Below are 6,532 nucleotides of genomic sequence, written 5' to 3'. Positions count from 1 at the left end.
CGTGACCTCATTTGGAAAGGGGTTTTGCAGATGTGATTAAGTTTAGGATCGTGGGGTGGGGAGATTACCCTGGATTTCCTGAGTGGGCCCTAAATGTCATAAGTGTCCTTACAAGAGAGAGGCAAAAGAAGGTAACAGAAATACAAGAAATACATGTGGAAAAGTAATGGAAAGAAGAAATAAGGAGATGGGGCTGCAAGCCAAGCAATGCAGGGCAGCACCAGAAGCCAGAATAGGCAAGGACGGAGTCTCCTCTAGAGGCTTCAAGGGAGCACGGCCCTGCTGACACCTTGGCTTCAGACTTCTGGTCTCCAGAACTGAGAGAGAATACATGTTCGTTGTTTCAAGCCACTTGGTCTGTGGTCATTAGTTATGGCAGCCCTAGAAAGCTGATACAGACACTGAGGCTTCTGGAATGGGGCACAGTTTTCTCAGGCATGTGGAATCTGGCCAGTGCTTATCCATCAATTATTTCTTTTGCTCATTTAGTTCACATTTCACTTATGTGTCAGGCTCTGTGCTAAGCTCTGGGGACACGAATAGGACTAAGAACCTATTCCTGTCCTCAAGGAACACACAGTCTAGCAGCAGAGTTACAAACAGATTATAAAGTAATGCTTTAAATACAATAGGACAGACACAAAGAAATCTCCATGGAGGGGTTGGGGACCAACTGGAACATTGTCAGGAGGTCTGGCCAGGGATTCCTGGGGAGGAGGAGGCCTGAGCAGAGGGAAGATGGATAAGTGAAGACTGGCGGAGGGTGGAGTTGGGTGGTATGTGTGGTGCAGTGTGCCTGTGTGTGTGTGTGTGCATATGCATGGGGTATGTATGGTGCAGTGTGTATGTGTTAGTGTATGCCCATGTATGTACACCTGAGGGTGGGAGGTTGGGTGGGTTTGAGCAGGGCTGCCATGGCCAGGGATATATGATTTGGGGTACACAGTATCCCTTGGGGGTAACTCCTTCCTCCTTGAAGCCATGGTCCTGCTCCAACATCACCATGTCTGAGGAAGGGCTGATTACCATTTGTAGGGATCCTTTTCAACCAGTGCAGGACCTCCCCAACAACCACAGAGGATAGTTTCAGACTGAGGACTGCTCTTCCTTGGTTGCCAAAACTAGCTGTGATGCCCCCACCTCTCTTCCTAAAAGCAAGAGGTTTATGAGCTTGTGTAGGAAGGATGCACTGTGTTAGAAATCTGAGCTCTGCACATGTCACTCCTGGGTAGGTCTCATTGACCTTAGAGCCCCTGGCCTGCAGACCTGCTTTCCTGGGCCAGGGGGAGCCCCCAGACCAGTGTGTGCCCTCCAGTCCCCACTGCCATGAAACAAACAGAGTCTGCCATGCATGGCAGTCTACATTGGGCCACTGTAGACTCCTATTTCCAAGCCTATTATCTCAAAAAGTCTTTGTGTCAGGCAATTTTTTAGCTTCTGTGAGGAATGGTTTTATAGTTCATTATTGGCTAAAACTCTGAGGAGCACGGGAAGGGGGAGGCTGAGTGAGTGGCTGCAGTTGAGATCTCCCAGAGACTCCTGATACGGTTTGGCTGTGTCCCCACCCGAATCTCATCTCCAACTGTAGCTCCCATAATTCCCACATCATGGGAGGGACCTGGTGGGAGGTCACTGCAGCACGGGGGCGGATCTTTCCCATGCTGTTCTCATGATGGTGAATAAGTCTCATGAGATCTGATGGTTTTATAAATGGGAGTTCCCCTGCACAAGCTCTCTCTTGCCTTCCACCTGTAAGACATGCTCTGCTCCTCCTTTGCCTTCCACCATGGTTGTGAGGGCTCCCCAGTCACGTGGAACTCTGAGTCTGTGACACCTCTTTTTATTTATAAATTACTCAGTCACGGGTATGTCTTTATTGGCAGCATAAGAACAGACTAATCCAGGTCCCAAGTAGAAAATGGGCAGAGAGGAATGCATCAGCACGGGGTGAGGCCAGATGGACAGAAGGGAGGATCCAGGACACCCTGTGGGTTCTTTCCTTTTTGATGGTGGCTGAAACAGGTGCCTCTGACTTCCAGGCTCTGTTGATTCAGTGGGACCAAAGCCAAGCATATGAAGACCGAGGTAAACTGAACAAGGAGAGAACCATCTTCCTCTGACCCCAGAGCATTCACCACCCAGACTCCACCCCAGACTCTAGTGGAATGCATTTATTGTTTCAGTTTCCCACTCAATTTTCTAATTTTACACCCGGGAGAGCATTCTCCAAATGCAATGTCCTTTGCTTCCTCACACTCATTCAGCTGCAACTGCTCTCAGAAATCGCCAGGGAACTCTGCACTTCAGTCTAGTGCACATTCTGGTCTTCATCTCCTTTGGCCACTTTGTAACACTCGTCCCTCTCCATCCCTTCCTCCTTTTTCTCCCTTGGCTTCTGTGACCTCTACCACCTGTTTCCTTCCAGCTCTCCCACCACTGTTTCCTCAGATGCTCTTCTGCCGATTCTAACATAGGCCTCCTGACGGTTCCTGTTTCGAACCTCAGTTCTTTGACAAATCCTGACTGAGTAAATGCAAACCCTGTGCTAGGCACTTGGGCTATTAAAAAATGAATAGAACTGAGCCTCTTCCCTCTCACATGTGTAGATGAGGCTGAAAGCTCAGTAGAGGAGGGTGCATGTGACTCGGGTGCATGGGGGGCACACACAGGACAAACAGTCCTTCACTTGGGCTGCGTGCACAGCTGGCTTGTGTGTCTGCACCTAGAGCCCGGCTGTCCACTCCAACTGCAGTCTGTATTTCAGCTCTGCTCTCTACCAAGTTCCACACCCGGGAGCCTCTGCTCACTGGCTGGTTGTTGGCTCTGCAGACACCTCAAATTCAACATGTATCGAGGTAAACCTAGCTCTCCCTCACCTTCCTCTCTGGCTCTCTGTCTGCGTGTTCTCCTTGAAGGAAGGGCGCCATTTTTCACCTTGAAAAGAGAGAGACCAAAGTCAGAGAGACCTAAGTCAGAGAGACCTGGGAGTCAGCCTGGACTCCCCATTCCCTCTCCCTGTATTCAGAACCACAAGTGCCAGGGCAGGAGGAGCCATGCACAACATAGATGAGGATGACAGGGTCTGGGGGTTGGAGGATGAGCTTTCTAGGCAAACTGTGGGGGCCAAAGAGCCCTGCTCAGAGCAACAGCTTGGTGAATTGCTTAGGCTGCTAGGCATGATTCCCAGTGGCGGGAAAGGAGTAATGAGTCCCCACTTCCGTCCTTGGGAGCTGGGAGGTTCTCAGCATCTTGGGCCACACTCACTTTGTGCAACCTCAGGGTCTGCTGGTTACACATGAGGTGCTAATGCCTATGGAGTGAGCACTGAAGAACCACTTCCTGGCCAGTCTCCTCTGTGCCACGATGGGAGAATGCATGTGCCCTGGGATGCAGGGGAGAACGAGAAAAACTAGGTTACGTGCCCGGCAGACGTGCAGCTGCGTCTGCCCAGCATCCTCCATTCTCCTGGAAGCAGCATCCCACTTGTTTTGATAACTGTTCTTCCCTCTACCTCCTCACGGTTAGAACGGCCGCAGTCGTGGTCTTGCAGAGCTCACTCTGGGCACAGTTTCATCTCCAGGAGGGCCGGAATTTTCCCCCTGGGACTTCTTGCCCCTGGGAGTTGTTAGTGGTGTCTGCTGGGGACTGCTGTTGCGGCTGTGCTTCCCAACCTCCCCTAGAGGCAAGTTATCAGCAAGGACAGTGGAGCGGAGGGAGTCCCAGTGTTCCAAAAGCTCGGCTGTCCCGAGTTATGCACAGACTGGTTAGTTAATGCTTTCTTTCATTACCTGCCATCCTTCTGCTTATAAATCCCCTTTGAACCAAAGTACTTTTAGGTGGGTTTCTGACATTTTACAACTGAATGTCCTGACAAGTACGGTGAAGGCGATGCCCCTTCTCGGAGGACCAGGACTAAAACCTGTAGGGAGGAATTCCAGATGGGCAGGCAGGCAGTCATGGGGAGTGCAACCAGAACACATCAGCTGTGTGTGGAAAATACATCAACCCACCTGTGTGCAGGACACACAATGTATGTGCCATAAACACATGAAAGCCACAGCAACTGTGGAGTCAATACCTGCTATTCTAGATTCTATTCTTGTGGCTGTGAAGCAGTGGGAATCATTTATTCCTGGACTTGTACCACCCGATCATGGAGGAACAGTTATGACTCTGATCACTAGACCACTCCAGTAGTTTTCATTAAGGTTAGGTCAACAAATACATTCAAGATAATTTATGGCAACCTTTTGGTTGATGGGCCACATTTAATAATGCTTTCTGATACAAGTGGTTACAAGTAATGCCTAAAAACAACTATTAAAGAAACATCATCTAATTCCTCTAATAAAGTAATCCTTTGGGCAACATGCTTATGTATAGTAGCTATAAAATCTCCAACATTCTCAAACAAAATTTGTGTCATTTTAAAAGTGTTGGGCTGACCATGGCTACCAAACGAAGCCATGCTAATATGGTCTAAAAGATAACTAGTTTCGACTGGTTGTCTTTTAGGAAGTCTCTAAGGCTAACAATCTGGACCACTACAAGAAAACCACAGCACACACGCCAGAGCAAATAGGGGAACACTTCTCATCATTCTGCCCACTTAGAAGAATTTAACCATACCAAAATTACTCAGTACTTAGAGAACGTCAGCCTCTCTCCAAATATTTGTAAAGACTCCATCTTCCTAGAAAAGCTGGTATCATTGTTTTGTGCTATGAAAACATATGATAGATGGCAAGACATATTACTCCACAGCAATCAACCACCACAGGCAAAATAGAAGTCTGGATATAAATTGACAAGTGGTAATAATGTAGAAAAAAAGTATCTTGAATGCTGCTTACAAAACCAAGTCATTAATCACAGTAGCTAAAGATTTTGGCCCTTCAGAAACTAACTTCCAATAGGCTATTTTGTAGAGGCAGGTAACACTAGTCAAATTAATTGCACTATTCTTTTTGATGAATAATCAGATAATAATCAAGCAAACGTTGGGGATTTTACCCAAGAAAAGTAAGTTAATCATCGCTCACACATAACCAATATTCATGACAAAGGAGACTCAAAATTCAACTGCTATTAAAAATGGACATTGTTTAGAAATATTGTCACAAAGTGACAATTTAAAGTGAAATGTAAAATTTAATCCTGAAACAGCATTTATTCAAACTGGTGCGTTATCTTTGAGACCCTAGATGATTACTAGGTATATATCACAACTGTGTGAGCCAATGATATTAATTTGTATTATAAAGTAAACAACATGACAATACTTTTGCCTGCATCCAAAAACGCAGTTCACTGATCTAGGCCAGACTGATGCTCCCTCCCATCATCAGGTTCTATTTTCGGACAGGAGGAAAAACGTGTTTTCCCATCGTTTTTAAAAATCTTTTCTGGTGGACTTCCTAATTGTACACAGAACACAAACCTATCTTCACTTCTCAACGTGTAAATGTGTATCTACTAAGTATACATTAATGTGCATTAAAGACATTCAGAAAACATAAAAACCACGAAGAAACAGATTAACTGCATAAAAATGTAAAGTTGCTAAATGGTAAAGCAGCTAGAAATTGTAAAGTAAGGAAATGCTGAATAGTTGACATAGTTAAGATCCTTAGTAAGAACATTTTACATTCCAATATTACAAATGAGTACAATATGCAATTCATGAAAAATAAGCCGATTCTGAGATGCTGAAAGCACCTATCAGACGTACAAATGACAAGCTACCTGGTCTAGATGGAATGAACTGTTAGCTTTAAAATTTGAGTTAATTTAATAACTTACATCATCACCCAGGAAGCATCAGAGCTGAGGAAATACACCTCAGCAGTCAAGTGTTCTTAAACCTCATAGTTTGAAGATACTACTCCATGCGATGTGTGGAGCACAGAGTAGCTAAATAGTACTTACAATAAACTGGCTATCGATCTAAGATTAATCCTTTGTGGAAGAGGGAAAGTTGGCCCTCATCAAGAACATAAATGACTGGGCATGGTGGCTCACGCATGTAATCCCAGCACTTTGGGAGGCTGAGGCAGACAGATCGCTTGAGGCCAGGAGTTCAAGACTAACTTGGGCAACATAGCGAAACCCCATCTCTACCGAAAAAAAAATCTACTGTTGCACCCTAGTGAGCAGCTGGTTACTTGTCATCTATCCTAAGTGCATGTGTCTTCTCCCCTACCTCCAACACTACTTCAATTTTGTGCCTACAAAATAACCAGATAGATTCATTGCAGCATTATTTAGAACAGCAAAAATGAGACTGAACACCTAAATCTACCAATAGCAAGACTGGTATTTTTAAGTATGTCTTTATAATGAACTCACTACATTTATGCAGTTACAACACCTGACTTTACTGATTTCCCTGGTATAGAGTTTTAAAAACAGCCTACAGCACTGTAACGTAGACACCCACACAGATATACCCCCATCATTAGGGGGAAAAGGCTCCAAGGATGTATAACAAAGTGTTAATTTTTTTTCTGGGTGGCGAGATTTTAAGTTTTAT

The sequence above is a fragment of the Colobus angolensis genome, unplaced genomic scaffold (assembly GCF_000951035.1).
Source record: "Colobus angolensis palliatus isolate OR3802 unplaced genomic scaffold, Cang.pa_1.0 Scaffold255, whole genome shotgun sequence".
Classification (NCBI taxonomy): Eukaryota; Metazoa; Chordata; class Mammalia; order Primates; family Cercopithecidae; genus Colobus; species Colobus angolensis.
Note: the sequence above shows the minus strand (reverse complement) of the source record.